Here is an 18,978-nt window from a genome sequence, read left to right as displayed (position 1 = left end):
TCATCTTAAAGTACTTTTAGACCGTAGCAAACGCATTAATTTATATTAATGGAATGTAGCATTTAACAAATAAAGCTGCAGTGTAGCTTCACCCTTACGAGAAAAGCGCATTAGGTGCTTTGCTTCTAGACACCGTTGAAACTAATAACCTAACATTTTCCAACCTTACATCGGATTTAAAATTGCTGTCTTCCGAACCCAATTCGGTTGAAATGTGTATACCTCGGCACCTTGGACATTTTGGATATTGCATATTACTGCATTATGTTGAGGCTTCTATCTATGAAATCAATCAGAAATGAACTTTTCAGAACACTCTACTGTCAATATTTCGCTCCATATACCTACAAGCGGACGGACCGACGCGAAGGACAAAAGCATAGTTACATTTGCCAGTTATCTTGTATTTTTGCTCCTGAGTTCGTGCTAACATTTGTTAATATCTCGTGGAAAGAATGCGAGCTTGAATTGGTACTGCTCTTAAGCATTCAGGATTTTGATTCACGCTGTACCGTTAACTTTCTTCTATAACAAGAACTTTACGATTATAAAGACTGACTGTCCTTCCAATAATGTGCTCAAATAACGGCAAATCTGCCAATCACCAAAACAATATGCTGGCTATGATTCAACGTCCACCAAAGAAACAAAACAGCGATTAACGTCCACCACCAAACAAGCCACGATTAACGACCGTCTCGTCTACTTAAAACAATTTCCCATCCCGCCCCACTTCCAAGCTTAAAACTAATTAGCCTACTCAGTGGTAAGGTTCTTATCGCAATGACCGGAGATAATATTTTTACAAAAAAATAGACTTAATCTTTTAACACGTAATTTCTTTACAATTAAATAAACAAATTACAAGAAATTATTTAAGCAAAAAATTTAAAAAATAATTCTAAATAAAATCAACAATGACTTCAAATTCGAGCAACATGATCGAAATCGTGTATTAGCGACCAACCATGAAATATACATAATCAAGCAAGGAATGTATTAGAAATTCTTACTAGTCGTTTCTATAATGCAACTATGCTCTTCGATATTCAAAAATAACTTTATTTTAAAATTGACTCACAAATCGTTCGCTGCAAAACGTTCTCGGCGAAACCTGGCAGAACAATAACACCATTTTAGGTGTTGTTGGGCAGAAACGTTTAACTACCAAAATTGATTAAAATTTCATTCATATGGATTAAGTGGTAATGGCTTATCTGACAGTTCTTTCTGTTTTTATTGTAATTTTGTAACGTGTGTTTTACTGTTCAGGTCGCACGGTTCATCACAGAATAAGAGATTACGGCTTGCAATCCTATTGGCCCCATCTTGTGTTACCATTAACGATTGAACACCACCAGCAGCGTTTGGAATAGTGTAGGGTATTACTGCAGTGGAACATAGAGTGGCATAGGGTGGTACTCAGTGATGAATTTCTATTCTGTTTGCGTATGTACGATGGCCGTATGAGGACCAGACGAGACGTGTGGAACGTCGCAATGTTGAATTTTATTTTGCGAGGTATGTCCAGGTGCACCAAACTGTGGGGATTATCATATAGGGTGCTATAACTTATGGGAGTAGGTCTGGTTTGCTATTCATCCGAGGCAATATGAACGCCCAGAAATATGCAGATGACGTGATAGAATATATTCTTCCATTTCTTCAGCAATCGAAAAACCCACTTTGCCAGCAAAACAATGCCTTTCCGCACATTCCAAGACGTTCTATGGACCGATTTGCACAGGATAATGTCAATCTCATGGCCACCTAGATCTCCCGCTATATCGCCCATCGAGCATGTTTGGGAACATTATGAGGAGAGAAGACTGAGGAACTTACCAGTTACCACGTCCTCGGCAGACGCTGTGTAGAACGAATTACAGGTTGATTATGACGCAATAACTCAAGAGGAAATCGACCGTATGCTAGAATAGATGCCACGAAGAGTGAGGGAGTGTGTACTGTGTAACCCATAGGAGGGAACCAGCCTATTGATAATAAAAATTGTTGTATTACGTTCTTGTTCTTTTAAATTTTAATCAATTACTGCCTTTTAGTAGTTAAACGTTTCTTCCAAGTTTTGTCAAAAATTCCCACTCCTTGGTGTCGCGATTTCCATGTCACTGTGAGTATAGTACAAGTTTTTTTACATGTAAGTATTTCACGATGAAATACGTGCAAAATAGATGTAGAAATTTGATTGTCGTAAAAGGGCAGTTACCTACATTCGCGAATCCTACTTAAAAAAAGCGTGATCGGTTTGTGTATTATGTAGGTATATCTACAATAAGTATACTAAATTTGATAAGATACGCAATAAGAACATTGCACCTATAAATTAGCTTAGTCAATATTCTAGATTATTCTGTGTTATCAGTCGTTCATATATCCGAACAGAGAACGTGTTTACTTTTTACTACCTAGGTATATCTACCTACTATTACCTATTTCATCATTAATTCTCAGATCGTGGAAACAAAAACGTGCGTTTTAAAACAATTAGTGACAGCTATACGTAATCGACTCCAAGAGAAAGGTTGGTAGGTGTTTTTGTTTGTTTGATAAGTACCTCCCTATATAATATACTTATCAATTTTTTTTAATTAAGGGTGTTTGTGATTTTTTGGTATTTAGGTACAGACGCCTTCAAATGGGCCGTGGCCATGGTTCCTAACTGCTAATCAGAGACGGGATTTGGTCGTAATAAGGATCGGTCGAGGGGTAAACCGCAACCCAAATTTTGTACACTGATTTCCTATAAATATTAGATTTCCTCTGAGTTCCTTCGAGTTCTTCAGAGTTCATTTGATTTCTTCGGAGTTTCCCTGATTTCCTCCGAGTTCCTCCAACTTCCACGAAATACCTCTGATTTCCTTGGAGTTCCCTCGATTTTCTTTTGGAGTTCCTGTGAGTTCCTCTGATTTTTTAAAGTTTTTTTAATTATTTCATTGTTATTCCGTTGATTTAACAATTTCCTGGTAAGTAAAACCCGAGGTAAAACCATAAAAAAAATATAAAAGTGTCAAGTGTCAAGTTAAAAAGTAATCGTAAACGATTTACATAAAGCGCATTTCCACTTGCATTCATTTCCCATTTGTAAGATGCAACTTCTGTTAAAATCGTAAAAATCCGGCCACAAATATGAAAGATAGCGTTGCACATGGGCAATCCATTGTTGACGTGCTACTTCAATTTCAGTTTATAGAAGAATTTCATTTCAATGCTTTTCTAAATAAGAAAGTTGGAACTGCGCATGCGCAAACCTAAATTTTAAAACTAATTTACTATAACTAACTAATAAACTAGATTTTCCTTTGTTCCAAGCGCCTAAGTATCAAATTTCACTTAAATAGTTCCATAGATAAAAAAGTTGGCACTGCGCATGCGCAAAACCAAATTTTGAAACTGGCGTTTGATTTTCCTTTATCCCAAGTGCCTATGTATCACATTTCATTTAAATTCTTCCATAAATAAAAAAGTTGGCACTGCGCATGCGCAAAACCAAATTTTGAAATTGGCGTTTGATTTTCCTTTATTCGAAGTGCCTATGTATCAAATTTCGTTTAAATTCTTCCATAAATAAAAAAGTTGGCACTGCGCATGCGCAAAACCAAATTTTGAAATTGTTTGCAATGATTTCGTTTAAATTTCCATAAATAAAAAAGTTGGCACTGCGCATGCGCAAAACCAAATTTTGAAATTGGCGTGATTTTCCTTTATTCCAAGTGCCTATGTATCAAATTTCATTCAAATACTTTTATAAGTAAAAAAGTTTGCAATTCGGTTTATAAATGGTCGAAATGCGAAAAGGGCACTGTGAATTTTGAATCGATTCGATTCAACTTTTGGCATTGCGTATTATATGGCTAAATCTATGCCCATATTGAATTTCATGCAATTCAGTTCATAACTCACGGAGATGTAAAAGCGATCGAACATTTCTAAACAAAGTTATCGTTCACACGGACAGATAGATGGACAGACAGACAAAGGAACAGACGGAGAGACCAACCGGCAGGCGACAGATAGCAATGCAAAATTATAAACGATCTCTAGGATCGTTAATAAACGGCAAAAGGGTAAAATTATGGAACATGTAAAAAACGGTTTTTTGTTTTTTTTTACAATAACTTTTTTTGTAAGCGGTACAGAAATACAAGACTCGACACTATAACGAACCAAATACCGAAAAAAGTAGAACAATAGCTCTTAAGATAAAGAACTAGTAGCGTCGCAAAGTTAGCGGACGGACGGACGGACGGACGGATAAAGACACGACCTTAGACGAAACACTATTTTATATTTTAATAGACCTATTTGCAATGAGAAAAACTCATTATTAAATGAGAAAAACACCATAAACAAATAAAAAATTAGTTAAGACCAAATTAAATAATAAAATGCAGCACGAGTTCCGTTGATTTCTTTAGAGTTCCCTTGATTTCCTCGGAGTTCCTGTGATTTCCTTGGAATTCCTCCTGAATACACATGGAATTCCTTGGAATTCTTAGCTTTCCTAGGAGTTCCTCCGGAATTCCTATGATTTCCCATAGATTTCCTCAAACGTGTACACTGATTTCCCATCGCGGTTTAGCCCTCGGGATCGGTTATTGGGTCTAAAGCATTAGAGAGTACCTAATCCACAATTTCCAAACCAAAGAGACACGACTGGATACAGACTTCTATCAAAGTAAGAAATATTCATTTTTGTGCATTTTATTGATAGGGCACCGACATTTTGAATCTTTTGTACAATTTAAGTCAAGTCATCTTAAGTCAGCTAAATTTCTTAACAATTTCCGCAGGAAATAGATAAACGTCTACGCAGGTATACATTTTTCGACAAACGGTTATACCTATAAGGTGCAAATGCAATAGAAATGCATACAATGGAAAAGGGATACAATAGTATATTGAAAGACAAGTGTTACAATGCGACCTATTGTAATACGACTATCTTGTGGCACGAGTGGCTACGCTTCGTGTCCGCAAGATAGGAGTATTACAATAAAGCATTGTAACACGCGTTTTTCATACTATTTTTTCTATTTCGGTGCTTTAATTTAATTAAAAAAATCATTATCAGAAACTATAGGGAACATTAGAACTAACATGTTTTATGTTGGGAACACTTTTTATGCCGTTAAGTTTTAGGTTGGCAACGTAGTAAGACTGACATTTTGAAGTTTAAACATGGAAGTACCCAACGAAGTACCTACCTACTTGTACTAACTAGTAACTGCCAACTTAAGAGATGAGTTACCAAAAAAAAACGACTACCTATAATCACTGTCTTTGTACAACGAAAACAGTTGTACAAAATCATCATTGTGACACCGAAATAGAAAAACATTATTTATTATTATTATGTGTGGTTGCTTGGGTTAAGGTGGCGTTTACAAAAAGTGCAAAAGTTGCATTGCGATTTCCTCAATAACTTTGTTTCGAGGTAAAAAAATAAACTTCTGTTAACAACCGATGGTTGCTAAGGGTTTAAGCTTATGAATGAAGTTAAATTTGATAACAAATTATTATCAGTGTGTGATAGAAATGAAAGATATATATTTTATATGGGAGTTTTTTAACAACTTATTTTCTAAATAACGGCGCAAGTGCAGGAATTAGCTAAATAATTTTTGTTTCATGCAAATGTCGGAACATTATACAGGGTGATTCCTATAGTACCTGCCACCGTTTGGGAGCGTGTAGGTGGTGCGTAGGGGAGTATTTTGATATAGGACACTTGGGGTCGGAAATCTAAAATAAGGGTGCCAGAGCGAAATTTACCTTCTGGAATTTCGCGCCTGTAGGTAGGCAACCCAACCGGCCGGCGGTGCACACGGAGCGATCTCAGGCGGCGATGTGTGGCTGACACTTGATCAGAATTTTGTTTAAACCCACGAAATCCCGTCTGCAACGACGCGTATCAGGTGAATAAACACTATGGCAATAGTATAATAATAGTTGGCTAGATGTAGGAAGTGCATTGAGAACAACGGTGGCCACGTTGAACACTTGTAAACGTTATTGCTTTTGACTGTCGTTTTCCCTCCTCCCTCCCATGTCGCTTCCTCGCGCTAACTCGCTCTGCATCGCTCCGCGCGAAACGTCGGTCGGTTGGGTTGCCTACATACAGGCGTGAAATTCCAGAAGATAAATTTGGTTCTGGCGCCTTTATTTTAGATTTCCGACCCCAAGTGTCCTATATCAAAATACTCCCCTAGGCACCCCCTATACGCTCCCAAACGGTGGCAGGTACTATAGGAATCACCCTGTATATTTGAATGAATGCTATTTCAACCAAAAATTTGTACCCAGAAGGCAGTTATTGTGGAAAGAAATTTCCAATTTTTCAATGTAACCGCCACCTTAAAGCTGGAGATACTACAATATGTTGTGAATCAGAAGTGCTGTTTAGGTTTTTGCGTTTGGGTTGAATACGAATGGGTTGTGATAATGTGGTTTGTTTCAGAGTGGAAGGCTTTTTGTGCCGTTTACTTGTGCTAAGACGTGTAACTTTAATGGGTAAATCCTAGGGTGAATCTCTGATTGTAGTATATGTTGTATCATTAATTGTTGTACTTGTTTGTTCGATAAGTTGTATTTTTGTGTGTTTGTTTTGGTTAGGGGTGGAGATATTACAGTATGTTGTGTACCGTGTTGTGAGCCAGTACTGTTGTTTGCATGTATACCTTATGGATCATGTGTGTGACATGTTTAGGAATTACGAACAATATTGCATGTGTTGATAATGACTGCTTTTTGTAAATGTTTGTATGTGTTTTTATCTAAACCTAATAGTTGTAAATTGAGGTGTATTGTCTTTGGTATAACTCCGTTAGCACCAAGAATAATGGGAACTATAACAGTAGATTTCATTCTCCATTGCGCCTTAAGCTCGATAGCTATATCGGTGTATTTGCGGTGTTTTTCTGCATGTGTTTTAGTTAAGTTGTTAGTGTTGGGTATGGCAATGTCTATAATACAAATGGATTTTTGTGTTTTATCTATAAGTGTAATATCTGGTCTATTATTGTGGATAGTTTTGTCTGTGAGTAGTCTCCTGTCCCAATATAATTTGTGTGTGTTGTTTTCAAGTATAATCTGTGGCGTGTATTTGTAGTATGGTGTCTTATCTGTTTTGAGATTGTGTTTAAGTGCTAATTTTTGATGTATGATTTTAGCTACCTGATCGTGTCGATGTTTGTATTCAGTTTGTGCAAGTCGTGTGCATGCCGATATTATATGTTGGATTGTTTCTGATGTTTGTGAACAGAGTCGACAAGAATCGTTTGTCACTGTTTTGTCTTTAGGTATGTATGTGTTTTTTATAGTTGCGTGTATTAATGACCAGGTCTTGTATTGCTCAGTCTCTGGGAAGATATCACAATCAGACAACCAAGTGTGCGTTGTTATAGAATCAACACAATCCTGATTAACCTCTTGTGGAAATCGTCCATGTAAAAGCTTTTTGTTCCATGTCTGTATGTTATTTGTAATGTATGTAAGTTTGGATGTGGGTGGGAGTATACCTATTAGTTTCGTGTAGGTTAAGTGGTGTGTAAGATTTGTCTGCATATGTTACTGTTTTGTGTAGGACTGAAGTATCTGATTTGTTATAAAAGTATTGTCGTAAATTGTGTATTTGTGTTTGGTGCAATAGTTTTATATCTGTAAGTCCTCTACCTCCTTCCGAACGAGGAAGGTAAAGTCGTATAGTAGAGGAGTGAGGGTGATGTATATGGTGTTTTGTTAATAGTGTACGGTTGTTTCTCTGTATTTATTCTAAATCTGTATTTGTCCAACGTATAATCCCAAAAGAGTATGTATATGTATAAGTACTGGTGTGGTATAAGTGTTAATAGCTGTGATTGTATTTCTACCGTGTAATTTTGTTGCGTATTCTTTGTAGATATTGTGTGGTAAGTGTTTGTTTTATACTCGTATGTTTAATGTGTGTGTTTTGCTGAAAACCAAGATACTTATAAGTTTCATTCTCGTTCATGGAATTTATTAAATTGCCCTGCTCGAGCTTATAATCTAAAAGTTGTTATTTACCAGCTGTGATGTGTTGTGTTTTACATTTATCGATTCCAAAGTCCATTTGTATGTCACGTGAAAATGTTTCGGTGATGTGTAGAAGTTGATTGAGTTTTATGCTTGTGGAAGAGTATAATTTAAGATCGTCCATGTAAGACAGGTGTGTAATGTTGTGATGTATTTCGTGGTTTTGTTTAATATTCTACCCAAAGTTAATAGTGTTTAACAAATATGAAAGTGGATTAAGAGCAAGACAAAACCAGAGCGGACTTAAAGAATCGCCTTGAAAAATTCCTCTTTTAATTTGTATTGGGTCAGTAATAAGTATAGTGTCGTTTAGTGTAAGTGTTAACTTAGTGTTCCAACATGACATTATGTAATTGAGGAATTGTGTAATTAGTTGAGTAAAATTAGACTTCAACCTAGAACAAATTTGGGACAAGCAAGCGATGCCCGAAATTAGTAGTACCAATAATGTTCTTTAACATACTAAAAGTCCCCATATCTCCGAGGTGCGGAACATCCTGAAAATTGAGCCGCCATCTTGGATTTTCATGTTTTTTGCTTGTCAGGAAAGGGAATGTGTGAAGCTTTAAAATACAAATCCAATCCTTCTTCATTTCTCGAAATCGATTGAAAACTAAGGGAGTTATGATTTTTTTATTGTATCAATAATCGTACTATAGGTACAGCATTCGCTGTGTATACTATACGACAGTGCAACACTCCCCCCTCTCCCAGACATGAGCAGAGATATGTGTGATACCCCCCCTACCCTTACTCCCCTCCTGTCCTCACCCCCCTCCCCGCCCATCTGCCCTCGCTTCATCCTCCTTTTCTGGTATAGTTGATCTAAACTAATTAAAAAACTAAACATGATTAACGTATATTTATTTTCAATGGACAATTTAGGGTAAAGGTTCAGCATCATCACTTTCTGGGTCTAAGCTGTTGCCGCAAAAAATGCCAGTACAATTCCTGCAACATGCAGTGCATTTGAGCCCCGACTTCCTACCGCTACAAGAATTAGAACACGTTTCTTTGCAACCGCAAAACAGCATTTTCAAAATGACATCCAGTCCACAGGGTTTTTCCATTCTTACGGGCTCCAAGACATTGTTTTGATTCGTAAACCAGCCAATGTCTTTAGGGTTCAATTCCTCACCCATCCAATTCTGGACCTGTAGATACACCCGTCTCAAATGTAATCTAGCAGCATGCGATGTAGGAGGTAATGTTGCTAGCTCGAAATTGGTAAAGAGATTCTGCCTTGCCACGACTTGGTTGTACTTGATGTACCGGTAGTCATCGAGCGTTTTGCATGTTTTGGCATCGTACCACTTCAATATAAATGCTTCTCCTTGTTTGAGAAGCTCATCCATAGGCGCTTTCACATCATTGAATATCAATATCGACTTTGATAGAGTCTCATCTTTTTGTAAAGTAGTTAAAGCGCTAGTCTTGACTTTTTTATAGAAAGCCGAAGTTGTGTCGCACCCTGATACCGCATGTACAAATAGAATATTGTGACACACTTTGTCACCCAGCGCAGTCTGCAGTTTTCTTATATTTGTCAATTTACGAAGCTTGACACATCATCCGATTCAAATTTATATAAAATATGTATCCCAGACCACGAGATCTACAGCTTTTTAATCAGTTCGTTCGACTCAAGTTCTGCTTGTCGCTTTCCTGGACCACTTTATTGATGATGATTGTAAAAGTAACATTCGGTAGTTATTTGAAAATATTGCCCCAGGAGGGGGCGGTAAACTAAAATTTGGGCTGAAAATTGTTGAATCGATAAAGAATAATTAGTCTTTGGTCTATAAAGTTCCAATGAATTTCGCCTACCTATCGGATAAATCGAATTATTCTCGAAGTTATTCGTGTATAGTGCGATTAGTTACCCATAGTTTCCAATCGATTTCGAGAAATAAAGAAGCATTGGATTCGTATTTTAAAGCTTCACAAATTCCCTTTCCTAACTTTTTCCGAAAAAAATAATAATAACAAAGTTATTAGCAAAAAACATGAAAATCCAAGATGGCGGCTCAATTTTCAGGATGTTCCGCACCTCGGACATATGGGGACTTTTAGTATGTTAAAGAGCATTATTGGTACTACTAATTGCGGGCATCGGTTGCTTGTCCCGAATTTGTTCTAGGTTTGAACAAATATTACTCTAATTTTACTCGACTAAATATTGTTGCTGACTTAGTATATTGAGAGTACTTGTTGTAACCAAGGGTGTGGTACTGAATCGAACGCTTTTTTGTAATCAATGTATGCAGTGTGTATGTTTCGTTTGTTATGTCTGGATTATATTACAGAGTCTATAATGAATTGCTCTGTACACTTTGGAACACTTGGTACACCCTTTTTGTTCTTCGTATAAAATATATACAGGGTGTTTTTTGGGAGCTTTAGTTAAACGTTTCTGGGAAAGTAAAATAGGTAGGTTTTTTGAAAATTTGTACTTAGGTTGTAGTCATGGCAACCCATTTTTATCAGTGCATAGAGAATGAATAGGGCTTTCCTTCTTCTGTACTTAAAAAAAAGTTAAGTTGCGTACGACCCCCCCTATGGAGATCCAAATTTATGAAACTTCAAAGACTAAAACTCAGTTTTTTAAATGGAATGACCATTTTCTTACTATTGCATGAGATAAAGAATTGAAATTGGCATATTTTGATAATACATATTCTTATAGCTATCTTTAACAGTTTTTGACTTATTCCCATTTTATTAAATTGGCACTATTTTTTTCGGATTTTCTTTTTAGTAGTCGGCCATGATTTTATAACAATCGAATTTTAAGCAAATCTAGTGACACTAATCCGTCACCTAACTTAAGTTTTTCAAAAATAGAAAAATGACTCGCAGTGGTTTCACCTATTTCGGAAGTTAATTTGTTATTTATGGTGAAATGGACAGAATCGCGTGCCGTACAACACTGGAACGAAATTGTACGAATTAATTTTGGAAATGTTGTACCACCAAATGCACCACAAACCGTTGAAGCACAAGTGATACAAAGCTCTACAAGAGAATATTTATGAAAATGAATTGAATTGAAAATGCAAGATTAACAAAATAAATTCATTGCAAAATATAAAAAACGTCGTTGAAACATTTTTGGTATGGAATTGCTGAAAAATGGCATCAATTCAATGAAATGGGAATAAATCGGAAACTGTTAAAGATAGCTATAGGAGCATGTAATACCAAAATATGTCAATTTCGATTTTCTATCTCATGTAATAGTAAGAACATGGTTATTCCATTAAAAAACTGAGTTTTTAGACTTTGAAGTTTCTTAAATTTGGATCTCCATAGGTGCGGTTGTACGCAACTTAACCTTTTTTTAAGTACCCTAAAAGAAAACCCTATTCATTCTCTATGCACTGATAAAAATGGCTTACTATGACTATAACCGTTTTCAAGTAATCAATTATCAAGGTACCATCTGAATCCGCCATGTTTTTTCATAAAGTCAAAATAACTTAAAAACCATAAATGGCAGATATTGACATGTGTATCAAAAGAACTGAAACTTCACGTAGAATCCAAAAATGCAATAAAAAAATAGGGGTTGCCATTTAAAATAACGAAATTACTATCTACTTCCGGTGTTTCCAGAAGTGCGGCCATTTTGAAAATATTTTACATCTATTCGGCCTTCAGAGTAGCTGCTAAGTAGAAATTTTCAAAAACCTACCTATTTTACTTTCCCAGAAACGTTTAACAAAAGCTCCCAAAAAAACACCCTGTATATCTGTACCACAGAGGTAAACTGTACTAAGTGCATTTTTCCCCAAAAATTACTTTTGTGTACTAAGTCACATAAGTTTTGTTGTTCTACACGAAATTTATGGATTTAGTATTGTTTGATGATAAACAACAGAGTTAGCGAGTTTTAAACAGTACTAAGTGGCAGTAACATGGCGAGGTAAACTGTAATAAGTGGACTTAGTATCAATAGTTGTATTGTTTTTATGGACTTAGTACATTATAAGGAATATGTTTCAGGTTTTTTAGCGCATTTTTTAAGAATAAAAAAAATGTGCTATTGTTTGCGTTTTGTCCGTCTGTCCGTCCGTCCGTCCGGACCAACTTCTGCCGTTTCGAACTACTTCTAGAGTCCAGGAATTCTCGCAGTAGGTAGCCATATACCTTGAACGTGTTTCAAATGGCCATCAAATTTCGCTGTCTTAAAGGCCCCCTCCCCCCCTTCAATTATTTCCTGAGATGGGAGTGGAACTGGTTTTATCCTTCATGGTGCCCTAATGACAGGTCTCAACGAAAGGAATTAATTTCTATCAACCATAGTCCTCCTCCTCGACTTCTTATCGTGTTCTCTTATATCTCCAGGACGGATTATCGGAAGAGGAGACTCACAAAGGGCGATTGGAACATCTGCAAGAAATATATCCATTGGTGATGTCAAAACTGTAAGAGCGAATATCTCGAAAACGGTTTGTCGGAGGAACGTACTCTTAAAGGCAAAATCTGCAGAATGGAGCCTCGGAGAATTTTGAATGTATGCCAGGCCGTCTTTAAATGTTTGTGTGTAAAGAGCCTCCGCCCCTTATAACCTAAACATTTACTAAGCTATATCGGTTAAACAAAAATGTGCTTTATCTGCAAAAGGGCTGTGCACAATTTATACTTGTTTATTTATTATTTTTATAATATTCCATTTATGGCTGTCATTTTTCAATTTAAGTGTCTTATTAAAAATTTGCTTTAATCCTCAAAAAATTTATACTTGTTTCTTATCGTTTATGGAGGAAATTTTCTACAAAATGATCACCATTTCTTTCTTACAACAACGAAGAAGATGAATAGTTGAACAGTGTTGATATATTTCTTAATTTCAATAATAGTATTTTACATTATTAGCCAGGTAAGTGAATTTTTACTGGCGATAGGAGAAGTTGACTGGCGAGCCGTCAGGCGAGCCTGTCATCTCCTAGAGCCAGTAAAAACTATTACCTGGCGTATAATGTACAATATTTTATTTGTTACTCATTTGTAAACGTAAATAATTAGTTCTTAAATTAATCTTGAAGAAATGTCTAAAATATCATGTTATCCATGTAACAGAGACTTCGCATTAATTCTGGCCAATGAAATTACTAGATTACTAACTTGTAAAATTTTTACAGGTCTGCTGTCAGTTTTACAAGTCTGCTGTCAGTTTTACAGGTCTGCTGTCAGTTTTACAAGTCAGTAGCGTTTAAACATGACGTTTACCCGTTTGCGTTTTGTCTTGTTAATCAACGTTTACAACTGAGTAACAAATAAAATTATTGAATTATAAGTTGCTTATCAAATAAATACATTTTTTTCTAATCTGAGCTGTGATTTCATACAGGAAAAAAATTCTCCACGCCCTGTACATGATGAAACATGCTTGCTTCCCCTTTTCGAGCAGAAATGTATTAAAATTGGTTTACACATAACAATAATAAGTCCATCATTCGAAACAATTCATAAGAGGTAAACAGTACTAAGTCCCGTAAAACAAAAATTTTTGATAAAATTTCAAAAATTCGATCGTACATATGTAAACTTACTAGTTATAAGTAACGTTTCCGATCATATTTACCATGATAGTGCTGTGATGCAACAGAATGCTGGGTAACCCAATCGCAAAATAAGGACGTAGGTATATAATATAGATATTTCAACAGTTACCATCACACTTCTATCGATAAAACACAAATATAAACACACCATTAACTCCTCACGTCAATTACCATCACAAAATTATAACACGCAGTACATACCATCAAAACCGAGATTAAAATTAATTACGATCTATTAAGGAGTTTTTCACATAATTATGAATATCTTTTTTTTGTGTTTGTAGGTATAACAAATATGGAAAGGTCTACAAGGGTCTCTAAAAACCAAATGAATGAAGACCAATCCGAATCAGAAGGATACAAAAAAATAACCAACTGTGCGTGGATATTTCTCTTTGTACTCGTACCGATATTAATCTACTTCATACGAGTATACCGGCAATTAAGTAAGTCGTTACATTCATATTATAGTTGCGCCCGTGAAGTTAGCCGCGAAATATTTTCGGCTTGAAAATGAACCAAAACTTCTCTCCATTGTACGTTTACTCCTCCCGTTTTGGGGAAATCTGGTTCTTAGAAATCGCGCATAGGTGAATAAAATCGATTTAAATACATAATATTAATATTAATTGTTATGATCTAGTTAAATAATTTTTTTGGTATAGAAAAAAAAATTTAAATACTTTAAATATTGCCCTATCACTGTGGACTTAAACGCAACCTGGGATAAATTTGAAAATTTAAATGGCGCACCTTGTATATTTTTACATTTTTGGATTCTACGAAGCATTCTACAAATGATACGTTGTTTTCGATAATTTATACAAGGTATCTCAAGCAAAGAATAATTTACCAATGTATCAGCCTGTGTGAAAAATTGAAAAAAAAAATTTAACTTTTTCATTAAACCGACATTTAAAAAATATATAAAGGGTACTTCAAAATACCCGCATTGTGATCCTATTTGAAAGGATTGACTCAACGGTATAAAACTATTTTTGATAATTTCAATCAATCAATCTCTAGTATTCAATGAAAAACGATTCTGGCCCGTTCATGGTCATCTAGATTAAAAATAGAATTTAATTGATTTTTACTTATAATTCTGCCAAAATGAAGCGGCGAGTTTTAGATTGGTTTATACGCGGTAGGTATAATTTATGGTACCGAGTTTGGACTATTCCGTATGCTCTAATATCCCAAATAAACAAACAAATCGGTATAGTCTGTTATTGGAATGATTTCGAGAAGTTTGTGTGGCATTGATGATTTTGGAAACTGATTTTTCGAGGAAGTTCATTCAGTGGCAAACATGTAACAAGTATACGAGTAATAAAATTATTATGTATGATGATAAGTATTACCATCCTGGTGGTGGAGTATTACATTAGTCAATTAGAAAGCCTATACCAGTATTTACGAAATTATTCTAATTAATTTTTTCAAAATTTGCTTTTGTGTAGTTTTCTTTTTTTTTGTACATAATAACGTTTTACTGTAGACAGTGTAGGCGCCGCGGATAATCCACAAAGCGAATAAATTTAACAAATATAGCAAAAGAGCTCCTGGGTATGGCTATAGCATGTGCAAAACCAAATTTTAAACCTGATGTTTTGCTTTTATTTATAGTGTATATATGTATGAAATTTCATTTGATTGCCTCCATAAATAAGAAAGTAGGCACTGCGCATGCGCAAAACCAAATTTTGAAACTGGTGTTAAATTTGCTTTTATTCCAAGTAGCTAATGTATCAAATTTCATTTAAATACCTTCATAAATAAGAAAGTTTGCAATTCGGTCTGTAAATGGTCGAAATGCACAAATGGCACTGTGAATGTTGATCGATTAGGCTCAACTTTTGGAATTGTGTTTTATATGACTAAATCTATGCGCATATTGAATTTCATGCAATTCGGTTCATAACTAACGGAGATGTCAAAAGGGCCTTCCTTATTTTTTGGGCTACATTGCCAATTCACGAACTCCGATCTACAAATTTTATAAAGAATCCACCTGCAAAATTTCATCGTAATCGGCCCATTCGTTTATGAGTACGGACGGACGGGCGGACATCGCAAAATTATAAACTCGCTAGGAGCTCGTTAATAAACCGCTCGCGGATAATCGAGTTTACTATGTAGATGTACCAGTATTATTTTGTTCACATAGAACACTAAATTGCAACTATTGGTCTAGTATATGAAATCTCATTGACTAGACTTGCTCATCTGCACTCTATTCGCTTTCTCTGTCTTATTTACAATATTTTTGTTTCAGGAGTAAGAAACTCCAAAAAAGCCGAAGAACTCCAGCGATTGTCTGAAGATCCACCCGTCTGGCTTGTCTAAAATAACTTGTTTGAAGCTTTCGTTTTTCCAGTTTGGGTTTTCAATGTTTGAATTCAAACATTGAAAACCCAAACTGGAAAAACGAAAGCTTCAAACAAGAAACAAAATAACAATGAAAAATAATTTATTTTTTATAGTTATTGTTGTTTCTTGTCCTAATGAATCGCCTTACAAAAGTGAGCGAAACGTTGACTTTTCGTTCAACATTAACACGGTCCTATCCTGGATCGCCCGCACATTAATTTTTAAATATTTAGCTTCTTTTTTGGTGAAAATTTGGAAATGTTTTATTTATCATAATATGTACCCCTCATGTGTTGTTTTCTATTCGATGTAACCATTGCACGTATTCAGGAACGTTCAGCCTTTCATACCATGAATGTATCTGCTGCCACCCTTTATCTGCGTTTGACCAACTTTAGTCTATATCTATCCCGTTATCCCATAGAAACATTCAAATTAAATTTTTGTATTCACTGTCACTGTCACTTATAGTACTTAGTATCGTAAGAGAATTGGTTTACCATAATTTTATTGTAATCAGTATGTAATCACAATGCAGGTTTAAGTAGAGGTACATACAATAAATTAAACATTTATGTATAGGAGAAACATTATTGAATACCATGTGGTTTGGGATTTGTACGAGTAGGTACTACCATTGTATGCTTGTACACTTATACACCTTAGTACTACACACGAGATTTAAAAGGAAGTTTAGCAGTTACTATAACGTTAAGATAAAATTGACGTAAAAAGCCCGGAAAAAATATATAATAAGTAGGTACAGCTTAAATTACGCGTGTCAATTTTGTTTTCAATTTTAAGTAGTTAAATTGAAATAATGATTCAAGATCATTAAGTTTTATTTGGCACCGTTCCATTTTTCAACTTATTTGTAAATTTTCTAGAATATTCGTTTGATGAAGCTTTCCATTATTTATAAGTGTATTATTAGATTTAATAAAAAACGAGTTACCTCACAGTGTTTGCTAATATATAATAGTTATTTATGTATTAAGGGCATAATAGTGATGTTTATATTCTCGAGGGCGACAAGTTAAAAAGCTCGAGGGCCTATGGCCCGAGAGCTTTTTAGTCGCCCGAGAGTATACCTAATCATTAGTTTATGCCCGTGGTACATACAAAATTTTATGTTTTACAAATAGTTTTCTTCGTCAAAGTAAATATTCGTTTACAAAATAATTCATTGTGTTTGATTAAGTATGCGTGGTTCGAATTTGTTAATGTCATTGAAACCATCCAAACGTCAAACGTAATTTTAAATAATTCACTTCATCGTGAATGAGCAAGAAGTTCCAGAAACTATACGGAATAAGGCCAATCTTGTGATTTAGTATTGACAATTAATAATTGACGTTTCTAATTTTCAATGACCTGCAAGTATTTGTTAGTTTAGTCATTAAGTATGAATGAGTTACTATGGTGATACTTAATGCCCTAGGGCATAAAGTGGTACTTTATGCCCGCGTATCACAGATATAAAATGTGCTATGATAGGTTAGTAAGACATACAAATTTATTTGTATTTCTAGAATACTTATAAAACTGACTCTTATTTGTTTCATATAGCGGCTATATGCAAAATAACAAGACTAAGGAATCAATTTTTCCTACATCACCATTGCATTATCAATAGTTTTTTTTCAGTACACTTTGCAACCCCCCCCCCCCCAAACATTGAATGGTATCCAATGTATGAGCTATTTAGGAGCTTTTCGTATCGCAAGCATACAATTTTAGAGCTCGCTTAAATCACTATGTCATCTCTAAAATTTTAAGCTTGCGATATGAAAAGCTTCTAATAGGATACCATTCTTAAATTGATTCGCAATGGGGGGGGGGGGGCTACGTCCAGCGAGGTCATTTTGCACGTATCACTGAAATTTTATTGAATATCAACTTAAAATTACAAACTCTGATAAATATTGATGACATCCGCAAAATCAAACAGCCTTACAAATTCTTGACTACCAAGAACATTTCCACCTGCATATTGTGGAAAATGTAACGGAGTACGGTAATCTCCCAATACAGGATCTCAACAGGAATGCGAAAACAAATTTTGATCGGTCTTTTTTAGCACGAAAATATCAAACAAAAATTAGTTTTTGAAAATTTGAATAGAAAATTCTAACTGTAATTCTGGACTGGATAATAATCGTGTAACAAATATAGCAAACGTGAACCTGGGTCACTGGATCATTTAATCAGTTATTCCTTGGGCGCTGATAAACATAATACTGAAAACATCAGAATTGGAAAATCCGAAACCGTTCGAGAGTCATGTACACAAACGTACGAAGAGAAAGTTCAAAATCATGAACTCGCTTAGTAAGTGGCACGAATTTGATGAAATTTGTTAAGCATGTACATTGTACAATCTTTATGTATATAGAAATAAAATGTATGTACAACTTACAGAAGTTTGAAGACCTCGTCGAAGTAAGTAAGCATAATGTAATACCTTCGTTCTTGTGGAATACGTCACAATTTTAAAGCTCGGGTTCCTCCTTACATGGCCAGCTCCGAACTGCACACCAAATTAGCTTCAGTTTCTTCAAAATCCCTTGTCGCAACCCATATATAGGGGCACATTTCAGACGATGTGGTGGGACGTTATTTACTTCGACGAGGTCTTCATATAATTAAGGTCGAACATTACTTGGGTAAGTTAGTTTGACCTTAATGATTATATTCGACCTCGTATTGTAGGTGTTTAAACACGTTACGAGAATTCTGAATTTTATTTGGGTACAAATTTCTATCTCGTGGAAGGCGCATCTGAAAACCTTCCAGAGACGGGTGTGTTCGCTTCGAGGGCTAAATATGTTTCTCTTTCGAACATATTTTAAATGCCCGAAAAATGGACACTAAGTAGCATCATAGTGTAAGAATAGAATAGTGAAACAACCTTACGGAAAAAAAAGGTAACCGATTTGGACATCGAGATTTTTTAGTTCTGGACGCG

At 35.3% G+C, this 18,978-nt stretch overlaps 2 long non-coding RNA genes across 2 annotated transcripts in view; one reads left to right on the top strand and one right to left on the bottom strand.

Annotated features, from left to right (window-relative positions):
* LOC116164270 overlaps positions 1-18,978 on the bottom strand; it is a 126,056-nt gene that overhangs the window by 91,234 nt on the left and 15,844 nt on the right. The window lies entirely within an intron of this gene.
* LOC116164271 lies at positions 4,476-16,068 on the top strand. The gene is made up of 3 exons (XR_004143852.1): positions 4,476-4,693; positions 13,922-14,083; positions 15,916-16,068. It is a non-coding gene; the product is annotated as an uncharacterized LOC116164271 (long non-coding RNA).

This window comes from Photinus pyralis, unplaced genomic scaffold (genome assembly GCF_008802855.1).
Source record: "Photinus pyralis isolate 1611_PpyrPB1 unplaced genomic scaffold, Ppyr1.3 Ppyr1.4_LG2, whole genome shotgun sequence".
Lineage (NCBI taxonomy): Eukaryota > Metazoa > Arthropoda > Insecta > Coleoptera > Lampyridae > Photinus > Photinus pyralis.
This window is presented reverse-complemented; position numbering and strand designations above follow the sequence as displayed.